At 32.4% G+C, this 16,878-nt stretch overlaps 1 long non-coding RNA gene across 1 annotated transcript; it reads right to left on the bottom strand.

The window, feature by feature from the left end:
- Positions 1-9,252: 9,252 nt before the first annotated feature.
- Positions 9,253-15,399, bottom strand: LOC127736184 (uncharacterized). Its single transcript, XR_007998843.1, has 6 exons — positions 15,284-15,399; positions 14,350-14,409; positions 13,611-13,822; positions 10,912-10,981; positions 10,396-10,456; positions 9,253-9,531 (listed from the first exon to the last, which is right to left on the bottom strand). It is a non-coding gene; the product is annotated as an uncharacterized LOC127736184 (long non-coding RNA).
- Between the last annotated feature and the right edge of the window lie 1,479 nt (positions 15,400-16,878).

Genomic DNA, 16,878 nt, shown 5'->3' with positions numbered 1-16,878 from the left:
GCGATTGCCTCATTCCGTCACTGAAAGCTACACAACTGCTCGAGTGCGGGAAGTCTTGGACTCGATCCTCGCACGTTTCAAATCGAAGATTGGCTGCCTCTCTGCCAAGCACGCAATATTTAAGAGTTAAGAGTAAAGATTGGTCGGTCCGGGGGCAAAATCATGTTTCCAGGTAGAATGACATGTCTTCCTACGGTATAATACAAAGTCTGGTTCATATTCATCTTCTCGTCCTAAATATGCATATGTAAAGTACATATGCAACGAACACTTATATATGGCCCTACATCCTATTAATACTCATATTTTTGTTCCATCTAAAGTTGCCAATACCCCCCCCCCCCCTCCCACCCCCCTTACCCCCTTTCTTTTTCAAAATCCTGGATCCGCATCTGGCAACGAAATCTTATATTATGTTGTTCAATATTACTTACCTTACACATTTCCATTGATTTATTCAGTAAAATGAATTCGGTGACCCCCTTTTAACTGTTTATCAATAAAATGGATAAAATACTTTAAGTTAATTTACTTCAAGGGATATAAAAAAAATGCCTGGAAATGTCTTTTGTATTTGGACATTGCCGTTAAACAAATAAATACAGAACAATCCCTAATCGAACACACCTTAATTATTAAAAAAAAAATCTACATATAAAGGGAATTTTTTTTATCAATACATACATGTAAAGTTATAATAAATGAAAAATACTTAAATGGAAGCGATAGTTTTATCTCAATTTTCAACTTTTATAAAGAGACAGATTCAGACAAATTCTGGTTTCGATATTTCTGAAATCGTCTGAAAAATATCCTTCGTAATATTTTCCCCGCAACAAATATAATTAAAAGATAGATAAACTATTAAGAAAGACAGAAAAAAGTATAATGTGGCGTCCATCTGCAAAGTATATTGAAAAATAATTGTCGTAATCAAAACCATGAAAGATAACTCAAATCGTACGTATGATTGGTACGTGATACGTGTGTTTATACGTGATCTTATGTCAGTGAAATTAAAGGCGGGAATCTGGAAAACCACGTGATTGATAAAAATGCAAGGTTTCTATCATTTTTCGTCATGATGAAATCATTTTATATGGACGAAAATTCCAGTGTGTGATTTTAAAAGTCTTGGAATACTTTGTTTAAACTTGGAGCGGCGTATTTAATCAAATTCAATGGTTGGCAATAACCAGTCCCATTAGGTCCGTACGTCGAGTTACGTACGTATGTCATTTTGCATTACTCTACATAACCAACGTATCTGAACGTATCTCGGCCTATTGCAATGAAGCATGACTGAGGGGAGCATAGACTGCATGATTTTGTTTTTGCTCGTTGAATACATTATGTATATATTATGTTGGAATATATGTTATTAAAAAATTATCCAAATCTACTATTTTAAATCTTTACATACTTTTTTATCGAATTCTGGAAGATTTTATTGACAACGACCTTTAAAAGAATAAATAATCCAGTTACCGGAATCAAATGCACCGATCGTCACTTGGTCATTTCACTTGACCCATATATTTAGTTCTCAAATGAGGAATTTTCAAAACCGTTAAATAAAATAAAAATTAAGTTTGAAATAATAAAAATAGCGAAATCTGAAGCGAGATGATATTCTCATTTTTGATTTATAAGTAATGATGTGAAAACAAGAGTTTCAAACACGCCGGAATGTAAAAGGTGTACACGACTAACTTCTTTTTTTTTAGCATAATTCTATAATTTATTTCAAGATACTTTTGTACGACTCAAAAATACAAATAACAATGCGTCTATCTGATAGCACTTTGTCATCTTTCCGTAGAATTTAATAAAATGGAATAAGGAATTTATTGGAATGTTTCTTCAAGAAAAACATGATTACACTTTACTAAATCAGTATTTTTTCCCTTCTTTTTTTTTTAATTGTTTTTGTGAAATGTTTGGAGTGCAACTTATACAAATACGTCTGAAAAACGGAAATAGACATTTATGGAATTTTTTATGGTAGTTTTGTTGAGTAGGATTCTTTTATTTTTATTACCAACTTATGTGGAGCAGGATCCGCTTACCCTTCCGGAGCATCTGAGATCACCCAGAGTTTTTGGTGGGGTTCGTGTTGCTCAGTCTTTTGTTTTCTGTGTTGTGTTTTGTGTACTGTTGTTTGTCTGTTTGTCTTATTTTTTTAGCCATGGCGTTGTCAGTTTATTTTCGACTTATGAGTTTGAATGCCCCTTTTGTATCCTTTGCCTTTCTTTTATGATAGCAAGGGGTTATTATATTTTCTTGTCTGTTTGTCCGTCCTTTCATCCGTCCCGTTCCAATTTTATAAAACTTTTAGAATTATAACAAATCAGGGATTTACCTAAATTAAGTAGTTTTATGAACATGGAAATGTGATAATGTCAGTTGGCACACGTGTACATGTATGCGTATCTTCAATATTCATAACCGCCTCTGTGGTTCTGTAGTAGCTTGCTCGCCTCGGGTGCGGGAGGTCCTGGGTTCGATACCCGGATGGTTCGAATCAAAGATTGACTGCATCTCTGCTAACCACGCGATATATGGTATAGGAGTAAGAGCAAAATTTATGGTCCGGAGTCAGAATTATGTGTCCAGGTAGAGGGTCATGTCATCCTGTGGACCTTGTGAACTAGCATGTTAAAAAATTTGGACCAGCGTGTAGGTCTAGTATAAAGTCGGTTTCATATTCATTTTCTCGTCCTGAATATGCATATTCAAACTACATATGCAATGAACACTTATTGTCCAACATCCTGTTGATACTTATATTTTAGCGTTGCGCAAAGTCGTGATCGTCTACACTGCATTTAGAATAAAAATACCGAAAAGGAAAATATTAGCGTGCGCTTGGACTGAATTGCGCATCGAAATCATATCATCTTATTTTTTTTTCTATGTTTCTGACTTAATAAATGACACATGCACTACAATGATTTATGCAGTTAAAAAATTGTTTATCAATAAATGGATAAAATACTATAAGTGAAGGCACTTCGAGTGATATAAAATATGTTGCCTGGAAATGTCTTTTGTATTTGGACTCGTATAGCATTTTAAAGGGAAATCACACTATTGTTTATACGCATCGATCACGGCGCCGCTATAGTGTCGTGACCGTATTATGACGTCGCCGTTTCGGGTCCGTCGTAAAGGTTGCTAATTTCTAAAATGGCGGCCCGCTCAAAGGACGTTCACTAAAGCAAGAGAAAGCAAATGACGTTTTGATTTAAGTGCAAAAAATTAAAATGCTACTCGAAACGGACAAAATGTATGGCAAAAATTAATTCAAATGAGTTACTCTCTTTAAATAAAGATATTATAATAATTATTATTATTATTGAGTTAGTATTTACAAACAATACCATTTATACAATTATTTTTCTTAGAGGTTTATTAATTTCACCGAAAAATATTGTTAGATATGAGAAATATCAACATTTTTTGTTGATCTGGATTGGGTTGCTCAAATCGTTGGATAATGTTTAAAACCGGTGCCGGTGGTTATATATATAATATTTGCACTAGTGCTTATCCACTGGTTAACTTTAAACCAATGGATTATTTCTATTGCTCAAACATTATTTAGTGCATAAAACGTTCCATCTGCTGGATAAATTTAGCCAGTACTTTTTGGTTGGATTTAAGTATTAGCCATTGGTTAATGACATCGTTAATTATTGCAATGGGGTCTTTTTTAAAATCAAATTTTTAAATTTCAGATAATTTTATTGTTTATAATAATAACAGACTATACAAAATCAAGATTGAAAAAAAATTAAATATAAAACTGGTTGAGTACAGGCCAACCGTTGGTCGAATATGGTTCAGACATTAAAAACTGGTTAAGTACAGACAGAGAATGGGGTTAAGACTATAACAGACTGGCAGACTGCTAGTATAAGGGGACCAAGAACAAATTATGATTACACAAAAACCATTGGTCTACAATTACTGCATCATTTATTTGAACAAAATTGTCAATTAAATATCTGTCATATAAGGTATTTTGAATCCCATGAACATTTGATCCCCCCTGAAACAAGAAAATTCTGCCTTTTACTTCGATCGTATACAGTAAACACTCACTTATGGCGTTTTACATGGTGATTATGACGTCAATAAGTATATATTCCAAGCTATAAAGCCGCGTCATCCCCATTGAAAGCATGGCCCGGCTATATATACTACCACAGTGTTCTTTAATTTCATATACTTTATACTTTATACAAATTGTGATTACCAGTCCAGAAATTTTTATTCTACTGGTACATCCAGTGGTATAGTTGAACATATGAATCCATAGATTCAATGTTATTACACGTTGCTATGCATTCTATCAGGTTCCAGTTTTACTCGGAGGTATAAAATAAATGCTTCAACCCTGTACTCAATACCTGCTTTATTGATCCTTTTTAATTAAAAACATTTCTATAAATCTTTGATTCTCAAAAATTCAAAACTATGATCATGATGATATTTCACTTTGCCATTATTGATTTTGTTGATACTTATAAAACTTATTTTCAATTTAGTATGTGTAACTTGGATACAAAAAATATAACTAACATAAAATTTCAAATCCTATTAAATATTTGTTTGATTCAATTTCCAAATTTCCTTTAGGTGACTTTAAATTTGCATTTTCTTTACTTATATCATAGATATTTGACACAGTTTAAAAAAAAATAAATCTTTCCCAGATGATTTATCAAGGCAGCCACCTAATCCACTCACTTTGTTATAGTAGTAGTAGTAGCAGCTAGAACTAATATTCATTTCGCTATTGCCCATGTTTATTTTCCCCTTATTTAAAGAGGGTAGGGATGCCCTTTACCGTCAGGCGTCAAACGGTCATATTCGGCTACCGTTAACATCAAATTGGTTAAAATTTTATCGTGATTCATCAGAGGTCTCAAATAATTTATCGTTACCATTTTTTTTGGAAAGAATTTAACATGATTAGTCAATATCAGTATATTGCTTTATCGTCATAAAGAAAGTGTACAGTACATTTTATCATCATGCACTTAAAACTATCGTTAACGTCATTTGGCTAGATTTTTTATCGTTATTCGTCATGAAGGTACCCCCATTACGACCCTCTTTAAACTGATTCACTGAAAATATTTTTAAGTTATTGTCATGGTTATTTTACTTTTATTTAAATGAAAGGGATCCCATGTATATTTCCCGTAATATACTTGTATTGTTTGAGCTTGTGATTTTTGCCATTTGATATATATTAAGGGACTTTCCGTTTTGAATTTTCCTTGGAGTGCAGTATTTTTGTTATTTTACATTTCAAATTTTGTGGATCACAGTACATCTATGCATAAAAGAACATACTCAGGACGAAAACAAAATACGTCAATTTTTCAAGGCTTGTTAGCACAAATATAAACTGCCTCTTTTGAAAGAGGATGTTTGAGATAGGGCAGAAATTTTACCTTACAACAGGCAACCAATAATTACAGACATCTTGAGGAGATATTACAAGGATTCTTTAACGTGCAGTGCGTGGCATTTGCCTGCATGAGGCATTGGATTTTACGTTTCCATTCTGATAGGACGTGTCTCGTATCTATACATCCAGCACAACATATAAATTCAAAGTGAGGTTTAAATGAAATTTGAGGAAGGTGACGAGTAGGCCACGTTAAAATGTGACCTTGCTGAACTATAGCTTTGGTAACTTTTGACCTAAAATAATCTTCAAATATAGAACTGTTCAAAGGTTAGTAAGTACACAATAGGACGCTCTATGAAATTGTACCACATGGTTCTATACCTCAAAAGGAAGGTTGGGATTGATTTTGAGGGTAATGGCCCAAACCGTTGAAAAAGAGAGGCGAAAGATACCAGAGTGACATTCAAACTCATAAACTGACAACGCCATGGCTAAAAAAGAAAAAGACCAACAGACAAACAATAGTACACAAAACACAACATCGGAATAAAGGAATTAAGGGGCAAAAAACAAGGATTTTCTGGTATCAAGACAATAACTTAAGAGAGCTACCATTTGATTTTTATGGGGGGGGGCAAATTAGTTTAATAAAAAAAGTCAGGATAAACTAAAAAAAAAAGGCAGGACCGAATAGAGGGAAAAATAAAAAGGCAGGACAAAATTTTCGATCCTAGCCCCCCCATAAAAATCAAATGGTAAAAGTCTATGAAATTATACCACTAGGTTCCATACCAAAACTGAAAAGTTGGGATTAATTTTGGGGATTATGGCCCTGACCGTTTATGAATAAGGACCAAAAATAATACTTTTCTAATACTTTGTATAAATTGCTTACTGTCAATTCAGAAATAATTGCGAAACTTTTTATTAATGCAAATAATCCAACTGATTGAGTATCACAATAATAACTTGTATTCTTATATCTGATACAAAGATATGTATGCAGATTTTCATGAAATAACAATAATTAATCTCGCATTTTTGTCCATTTAAAAAAAAATTGCAATAATTTCTGAATTTACAGTATTTCTTGACCAATTTGAATGGGGACCCCGGGTTAATTCCAAGTCGAATTCTTGGGGTCTTTATAATGCTGAATCTAACCATGTCTTTAGATTTTGGATTTTGGGCTCACTATCAAATTGGTTCACATTGAGGTCCAAGGGGTCCAAAATTAAGCTTTGTTTGATTTCATCAATAATTGAATTCTTTGATATGCTGAATCTAACCATGCATTTATATTTTGGATATTGGACCATAATAAGTAAATGTCCAATTTCAAATTTTTAAGTTCTTAGACCACATTCATTCTAATTTTTTTGTCAGAAACCTATGTATGCTGTGTCAAATATTTCATCACAATCAAAATTCTGAGCTGTATCATACTAGTGCCCTAAGTGTTCAGGTCGTATCAAGCTGCGCCCTGTGGTACATATTATTTTTAAACAAACCTATCCATATCAAACACCATCATCTTCAACAGACACACTGTGTTTCACTGTGCCAACATGCAAAACTTTTATTGCGTACCAAAGGATACTTTTCCGCAGATTCACTCGAAAGTTACCTGTCGATTTAAACTTTTGTAAGTTCTTTTGTCCCATCTAATAAAAACAATAGCTATTGTTCTCTGTGCAGTTTATTAACTGGGACCTTTAAATTTCTTCTAAGAGAAATCTATCACTCATTGATTAATTTACCCGAGTTAAAAAGTGATCTTCTAAATTGATGAAAATACATGTATTATTACTCACAGAACTGCATGTGATGTTGTATTATTCTTCAATATAAATAATATATTTTCAATCTGTTTAATATAACATTGATTTAATCATATGACAAAAATTTTATCATTGTTCCTATTGAAATTTGCAATTTTTGTGTGTTTGTTATACGCCCGTCAAAATTTTGACGGGACGTATTATGGTATACAAATGTCCGGCGTCCACATGTCCCACCTCAACTTGAGAACAACTTATCCAAATTTCATGAAACTTAATATAGTTGTTTCTTATGATGGTCAAACGATCTGTATACTTTTTGATGAAAATAAGATTAAAATTTTTTGAGATACGGAACTTTGTGTAACTAAAACAGGGGTATGTATTTTTCACATGTCGCGCCGTATCTCAAAAACGATTTACGATTATTGCTTAAAACTTTACACACTTCTTAATTATATTAATCTAAAGATCTGTATACACTTTTTGGTGATGATTCAAAATTTTATTTTAGAGTTATTGATTTTTTTATTAAAAAAAAGGGGAGTTTTCACATGTCGCGCCGTATCTCAGAAACTATTTATGATTATTGCATAAAACCTCACACACAAGACGACGAGCATATCATGCGCTCGTGGCGCAGCTGTTTATTTAGTTATCATGAGAATACATTTAAGAAGGCCTTGATCTAAACATCGTCATTTTCTAGTTCTTATTTGTCAAACACACAAAAAGACAAATTTTAATAGGAACAATGTTGAAAATTTTGTCATGATAAATCAACTTTTAAATTTTGAATAAGTGTTAATTATATTGAACAAATTGAAAATGTATTATTGATATTGAATAAATACAACATCACATGCGTTTTTGTGAGTCCTTATTTAGTATTGGTACATGTATTTTCACCATTGAAAGTTTGATTTTTTGTTCAGGTAGATTAATCAATGAGTAATAGATTTCTCTTCAGGGGCGGATCTAGGATTTTGGAAAGGGGGGGCGGAGTATGCAAAGTTCGCCAAGAGGAGCGAGGTGAAAATATTTTTGGACCTATTTTTGGCTAAAAAACATAAAATAAGTGTAAAATGCACTTTTTTAACGGTTCCTGACGTGGGGCATGTATATTTTATAGTAGTTAAAGTGTAAGGGTTGGACATTTTTTATGCCGTATTTTCCCTATTAATTGTCTATTATAAAATGATTGGATGGTTCCAAAGCTATGTACTAATATATTTAATGTGGGATTTGTCAGTAAAAAATGGACATGGAAAAGTCTCGTTTGTTGTAAGGTTAGTTAGCATAACCTCACAGATTTCTTGTTGAAAACAAGATATACGGCCATTCAATGAAATTTACAATACGACAGACACGAACAAAGACAAACTAGCAATTTTTATCCAAATGTTTGGTTGAAATGTTTCACCCAACAAGGGAAGTGAGGGGTTCCAAATCAACCAAAGGCTACGAATGAGTCTGAAATGACAACGAAGTTGTGAATGACGGTCGCCAAATGGAGACATAAAGGCCACACCGAGCAGGCAGGTTGAAGTCGGGCCTTGAAAAAAGTATTCAGCATATCAGTTCGGAGAAACAGACATTCCGGTCAGATATGGGATTTACAACATGCAAACACCCGGCCCCAAAAAAATTATGCCCGTTTTTCATTCAACATGTTCATTTAATGCTCAATAATTCTGTTTAAAATCTTTGTTTCTAATAGCAAAAAAGTGGACAAGATTACCGGTATTATTTTCAATCCAGATACGGCCAGAATTTTTGTTGATGTCTAATGGATGCTTTGTAAAACAGTACACTGGTACTTCTCAAATAACAACTATTATACAATTTTGTTTATTATAAAGGAAAATACAATGTATAATAATATCATGCATATATAAATAATGAAAACATATTTATACTGTAAATTCAAAAAAAATTTGCAAGCATTTATTTAAATTAATTATTGTCATTAAGGACATGTTGCAAATAAATAATGCTATCAAAATTTAAAATATAATTTTATTTTTGCAAAATCTATCTTGGTGTAGCAATTTTCAGTAAAAAAAATATATCAAAAATCTGTGAATTTTCAATAATTGGAAAATAAATAACAGCATTAAAAAACAAAAATTTGTGAGTTTACAGTAAATGAAAAATAAATAATAGCATTAAAAAATTAATCATTTGGCTTTCGGAATTATCACTTAAGGATTTTAATAAACAAAAATGCAACATATATGTGGTTTGCATGATTATTATTGTCCACAGGATTGAACACACAAGGCAGCAGCAGGAACACACAAGGCAGCAGCAGGAACACACCTGTAAAGGGAATAAAATAATATTTCATTTGTTGACAATTCAAAGTTATTAAGTAATGTTAAAATATATGAATTAGGTAATGTTTAAATATTTGAGTGGCAATTTTTCTTTTAAATAGACAGATATTGTTGTATGTAAAAAAACTTGTTTTCTATTCAAATTACTTGATTTACCAAAAAATATTGCAATAGAAATCGTGCAGCTAAATTTGTTATAAAATGGAAAGCAATCTTAATATACCAATTTTGATTTTCAAGGTGTTAAAATTACTATTACCGGTATCGCATTTTAAAATCATTCATTGAGTTTCAGACAATTGCAGAAGTTATTAAGCTGAAAATTTGAAAAATGTACATACATGGTAAAATAATTCAGGCTATTTTGATAAACTTTCATTGTTTAGTTCAAGTTTTATGACATTTACTTTGTTTTCTCCATATATTGACTGAAGAAATGAATTCTTTGGAAATTTGTATTGAAAGAAATACAAAACTGAATAAGAAGCAAAGTTTAATATAATTAAGACATCTTATCTTTGTAACAGCACTTGCAAATGAATGTGAGGGTATCTCCCCTTTACAAGTAAACAAAATTCTTTATTATCATAAAAACAATGATTCTCTTTATGATTCAGTACATGGTCATTTGGCAAAAGTTTAAAGATGGAATAAGTGAAAGTAGTTAAAAAGGACTATAAACCTTCTCAACTATAAAAATATCTGTTTACATCTATTATATAAGGTAACAGTAGAAAATATCAAGACATATAAATTGCAAACAATAAAGATTTATAGAAAGTTAAACTGTCCACAAGATTTCATCAATTGATTAAATTTGTATGTGGATGAATAAATATATTCTCACCTTGAAACAGATCCAAATGCTACCCCAGCCAGTATCCCTATGGACAAGCTGTGATGCTAACCTGTAATACAAAGTTGAATCAGTTATTTAAACTCCTCAAAATAATCTACTGTGGATTCAGATATTTTAATGGGCATTGAGGGAAAATCGAATTTCTGTGGGTTCATTTAATATTCAACAATCATGGTGATTGAGGAAAAATTGGATTCTGTGTATATTTGATTGAAAGTCGATTGATAGAAAATTGGTACTTCGTTGTAGAACATTTAAAATTTATGGTTCACTATTACTCACGAAATCTAGTGGGTATTCAGTTTTAAACTTGACAAATAGAAAAAAAAGTCAAAAACGACTTCTCTTTTCTAAGTTTGGCAGTATTTTTACCATTTTGGACAATCATATACCCTCTTTCCTCTGGAGCTGAATATCTCCATGTAATTCAATCTTTTCTGATACCTGAACCATTATTAAATTGATATCAAACACTAATAGATTAAAAAAAGTTTGTATACCTACCAACATGTTAGCAGTATCAGATCTCCAATTCTTACTCCCAACACCATGAAATCATTGTCATTACATCAGCCTATAAACAAATAATAAAATAAATGGAGAATGTGTCTATGGGCCACAGATGCCCCCGCTTGTAAATATGCATGAGTCAACTTCCACATAGATCGTTTTGTGATCATAAGCATTGTGTATAAGTTCATAACATTTGGTTGAGGCAAACTAAAGTTAGAGAATGGAAACCAATTTTTGAGATGGACGGGACAGACAGACGGACAAGGGTAACACTTAATGCCCCCTCCAATACGACAAAGGCATAAAAATATACTTGTTTGATTTATTCCTTTTACATATCAATCCTAGCACGAAAGATTTCTTTAACAAAACAGTATATTAATAACATATACTTGTTTAAGAAAACTATCAGTGCTTCAATTGATCTGTTATATTTTCACAGCAATATGGCATTATAGCCGTGAGAATATAACATTGTAAACCAATGATCTTATGTTGTGCTGAACACCACTGTCCCAGGTTAGGGCAGGGTTGAGCGCTCACAAACATGTTTAACATCGCCACATTCTTTATGCGCCTGTCCCCAGTCAGGAGCCTGTAGTTCAGTGGTTGTATTTGGTTCATGTATGTCATAATTCTATTGAATTGTTTCCCATTTCTTCATGTCGGGGCCTTTTACAGTGGACTATACGGTATGGGTTTTTCTCATTGTTGAAGCTGTTTGGTTGTCTATAATTTATGTCATCCACTTCATTTAAACTTTGGTGGATAGTTGTCTCATTGGCAATCATACGACATCTAATATTTATAAAGGTTTATTGTAACCTATATCTATACTGATTACATATTTTTTCAATCCTCAGGACACATTATTTTCCCTATATTTTTTTTATAGTATAATGAACATATCTTTTGATTCAAAAACAGAATTATAAACCTACTTATATCTAAGCTGTAGTAGGCAGGCCTCTACATTATCATTTTTTTTAACTTGTCCCTTGTCCGAACTCTTAACTCACTTGTCCGAATTCATAATTGAAAATCTTACATATTGATGATATGCCCTTATAACACTTGAGCTTTGATTGTACCTAATGAAGGGAGCATTTTGTTATATGTTATATGAATTTGTTTGTTACTCAGTAATTAACAATGATTAAAGAATACCACATCAAAATTCATTTTATTATTTAAGACTGAAAGATTTTTTGCAAGACTGAGTTCTCTGACTGAATGTCACTATCATGTGTCGATAATTAAATCATCATCACTTCCCAAATCACTAGGTTCTCCTATGGACCTATTCATTCTTCTAGTAGTGGTAAGGTTAAACCAAGGATGTAAATATACCTGGCCACTTTGTATATAATTAAACCTTTTTAATTTATTGATGGCGGCAAAACAAGCTTTTATAAATTTTATTTTGATCTTTATATACATTGATACTTGATCATGAAGTACATACAAAATTTCAGTGAGAAAATCTGCCTTTTTAGATTTTATTTAATTTTTACATCTTAACCTATTATTTTGATAATATATAGATCTTATTGAATAAAACCTCTTTTAATGTAATGTCATGCATAAAAGCAAAATCAAATGAAACATACTTTAATTCAAGCTTTTAAATTTAAGGTAAAACTCCATATAGAGGTGCTCCTAATTCAAGGAGGCTTATACTAAGAAAAAGCATTAACACTGGTTTCCTTCCCCCTTACTTATATTCCCCTGGTCAATGGCTGCCAGCATGTAGAACGGGGACCCAGTTATTTCCCCCATTGAAACGCATTGAAAATCATAGTAAATAAATGGGGTGCTGTCCAATAAATAATTTTGATAGCCACCTTGGGACTTCTGTTTCATGTTAGGCATTTGTTATGAAGTTTTTAAGTACAATCTCAGTGCCTCATGACCGGCATTCCGTTGCAAAATTTGTTTCGATTGACAACAGGGTAGGTCCATCTACTTCCGGGGAAGAATAAAGGCTAGAATTTAGGCAATTTACTCTATGTACCGACGCCTGATTACATTTAAATCAGTCAAAATTTTTACAGAAATTCAAGCTAGAAAGCCTACCCTTTCAAGTAAATCTACATTCAGTTACAGAACTTGTGTAATAATAAAACTACACCATTTTAAATAAAAGTTATATATTTTTTTTAAGAACTACATTCGTAGGTACCGGACTGGTTGCCGTAACTGGGATCCTATTCCTGTCAGACTTTAATTTTTTTTCCAGACTTAAAACTGCACTTTTAAAATAAAGATATACATCTCAGTAGTTATTGTGCAAAGTTTCAATAGATTTGATCCAACAGTTAAAGAGTTATTGATCCTTATCTATGACATCTCAAATACCAGAAAATTGATCGGATAAAATCATAAATTCATGAAGAAAATATTCTTAAAATCAGCAAAACTTTTTTATTTTAAAAGATATTTACATTCTGTAAATTGCACATGATAGATAAATTCATTATTTGTATAGAAATCTAGTTAAAAAAAAATTTTGCTGAAAAAAAGTTAATTATAATTAATTTTTTAATTAAAAAAAAAAATCTTATAAGAATTACATATGCAAAGAAGCATACCCCATAACAAGGGTATACATCATGAGACTTAGTCTTCAAACAGTCAGCTAAGTTCATTTAATATACAATGGAAGAGGCTAGATGCAGAGAAGTTCTCACTTGTAGCTAAAACCAGTCAAGACGGCACCTCCTACAGTTTAACAAATGTCGAGGGAAATCCTGGATCTGCCTGAATGCTTAATGCTACTGTGCGTTGTTATACTTGTGACTGCTCTAAATGTCCCACTAGTTCATACGTGTGTGGTGGTGGTGGACACTCAAACTGTTGGTGGCTGAGATCTATGTACTTGGGTCCAAACAAGTTAACCAACCTGAATATGGATAACAAAGACAAGTTAATAATGCAGGAATTTTAAAAATGAAACTTAGCGAAGAAGTATTTATGAAAATGAAATTTAATCATAATACTCAAAAAGGTGAAGCTGTTCAGGGAGCACTAAGTGTTTCCTTACCAAAGAATGTGAACTTTTCTAGAAATTTGAAGGGAGGGCATCAGCAATAATTCACAATTTGAATAATGGTATAGCTTATTCCTTGTGACAAAAAGCAGAATGTATTGGTTTTAAAATCTCAATAGGTTCATTAAAACACTTCGACCAGATGTAAAGGGAGTGTGAACGGAACAAAGTAAACCAAAATACTCCAGAAAGGAAAAAGAAAAATTTACAACGCACCGGACAGAAGACTAAGGTTCATGTAGGAGAAAAGGATCGAAGTAAATGTACAGATAGTTATGAAAAAGGGCAACCTGATCTAAAACTTGATGCTGCATTTGTAAAAGCATAAAGGACAATCATTCATATGGTAGAGTAATACCTGCTAAGAAGAATATACCTACCAGAAGCTGTTCTTCAAAAGTTCCAAAATCAAAGGAAGATATAGCTGCATTCATCTACTGCTGAAAAAGATACAGACAAAATTAACGGTCCTTTTAAGGACCACCAAAATCTTTAAAAAGGAGTCTAAAATTGTTGTACATTCAGTTAAAATTGTTTATATAAGCTATAGCCCTACCCCTTATATATCTTCCAAAAAAATCCAGGCCCCAATCTGGAAAATTGGAGAGCCCCTGGCAAGATTTTCTGAGTTTACGAAATATTCTGTGGTTATTTATGTGATGCGGCTCTTCAGTAATGTGACCCGCATTCCCACACAAGCTTTTTTGACACATAAAATGGCATTAAGTGTTGTATTTAATATTAAAACTTATCAAAAACTAATTAAAAACCATAAAACTGAATCTATGGGCTTTTTTCTTTTTCCAGGTACCAGAAATATGATACTGGAAAGAAATAAGCCCATATTTTCCATCTTTTGTTGTCCCCTGATCCCATATAAGACATTTGTTATTTCTTGCCAGGTGGCTCTTTTCTAATATTCTTTGCTGATATTTTTTGAAAAATCCCTCCATTTTAACTTACAAGTGTATGAATACATAATACCATCAAAATGACCTTACTGTGACCCCTTCTGAAACTTTAAATTGAAAAACAAACTTTTTAAAAATTTCATAAATTTAAATTTCAGTTTAATTTAAAAAGTTTAATTCAAATTTTAAAAATAATTACACCATTGTTTTTCTTATTGAATTTTCAAGTTTCTGCCCAAATTTCATCCATGTAACCCAAAAAATAAGCTTACAATTGCAGATTGAAGTGTTCAAAATATGCCCTCTGACAGGAACGGGGACCCAGTTATTTCCCCCATTGAAACGCATTGAAAATCATAGTAAATAAATGGGGTGCTGTCCAATAAATAATTTTGATAGCCACCTTGGGACTTCTGTTTCATGTTAGGCATTTGTTTCGAAGTTTCTAAGTACAATCTCAGTGCCTCATGACCGGCATTCAGTTGCAAAATTTTGTTTCGATTGACAACAGGATAGGTCCATCTACTTCCGGGGAAAAATAAAGGCTAGAATTTAGGCAATTTACTCTATGTACAGACGCCTGATTTCATTTAAATCAATCAACATTTTTACAGAAATTCAAGCTAGAAAGCCTACCCTTTCAAGTAAATCTACATTCAGTTACAGAACTTGTGTAATAATAAAACTACACCATTTTAAATAAAATTTATATATTTTTTTTAAGAACTACATTCGTAGGTACCGGACTGGTTGCCGTAACTGGGATCCTATTCCATGTTCAAATACGTTCAATCAATGGATATTTAATTCATTTTGTATGATCAATAAAACAATCATTCAATTATTTGGGAATTAATAAGTCTTAAATTTGATATGTTTTACATCTGACATCGATTTTTCACTTGTCCAATCAGACAAGTAGTATGGTGAATCCACTTGCCCGACGCCTGTGTCCACTTGTCCCGGACAATCGGACAAACGGTAATGTCGAGCCCTGGTAGGCCACCAAGCCTTACTCCAAATACCATGAAACATGTCCCAGAAATAACCTAAAAGGAACTAGATATCATTGAGATGGGAGCCATCTCTGTGAGCCCTGCTGTGAATAATGTGTGGTAAAAAATTTGTATCTTTATCATTGGATATGGGGTTGTCAACTGAAACCAAAGTTTTTGACTTTGACCTTTGACCTAGGAAGTTGTACATAAATTATAACACACGTGACACCCTCTGGTGTTGGTTTATATAAATGTCAAGTATAAATTTTGAAATCATAATGGTTCTCAAGATATAGAGTGGACACGAGCTTTACCATAGGACATGGGGTTGTCAACTAAAACCAAAGTTTTTTACCTTGACCTTGACCTTTGACCTAGGAAGTTGTACATACATTATGACACACACTCTGGTGTTGGTTAATATACATGTCAAGTATAAACTTTGAAATCATAACGGTTCTCTAGATATAGAGCTAACACAATTTGTTACGGACGGACTGACGAACAGAAGGACAGACAGACTGATCACTATAGGGCATCCGCCATTTGGCGGGGCCCTAATTAAAATTGACACAAATTATATATTTTTCCAATTTAACTAAACTATCATCCTTAAACTTTATAAAAGTTTTTTTCGTTTCTTACTACCCAATAATATAGCATCAGTCCTGTCTGTGTAGGAATTTAAGAGCTGGAAAAAGGTGATTTCCAACTGCACAAAAATTATCCAAGTAATCTCCCATTGAATGAAACATTATTGTTTTGTTTGTTGTACTTGTCTCCCCGTAAAGATAAAATGGCCCGAGAACAGTTATTTCGTAGTGCATTTCTTTTGGACAATAAATGATTACTAAAAAAATCCCACCTGTGCTTTCTCAATAATATTTTTAGTGTGGTGTACTACTTTTGGGACAAATTATATCAAAATTATAGAAAACTTCATCAGCTCTAACTCAATATATGTACAATTTTATGTTAAGGGGTCTTGAATTCTTTTGAC

The sequence above is a fragment of the Mytilus californianus genome, unplaced genomic scaffold (genome assembly GCF_021869535.1).
Source record: "Mytilus californianus isolate M0D057914Y unplaced genomic scaffold, xbMytCali1.0.p SCAF_3, whole genome shotgun sequence".
Classification (NCBI taxonomy): Eukaryota; Metazoa; Mollusca; class Bivalvia; order Mytilida; family Mytilidae; genus Mytilus; species Mytilus californianus.
This window is presented reverse-complemented; position numbering and strand designations above follow the sequence as displayed.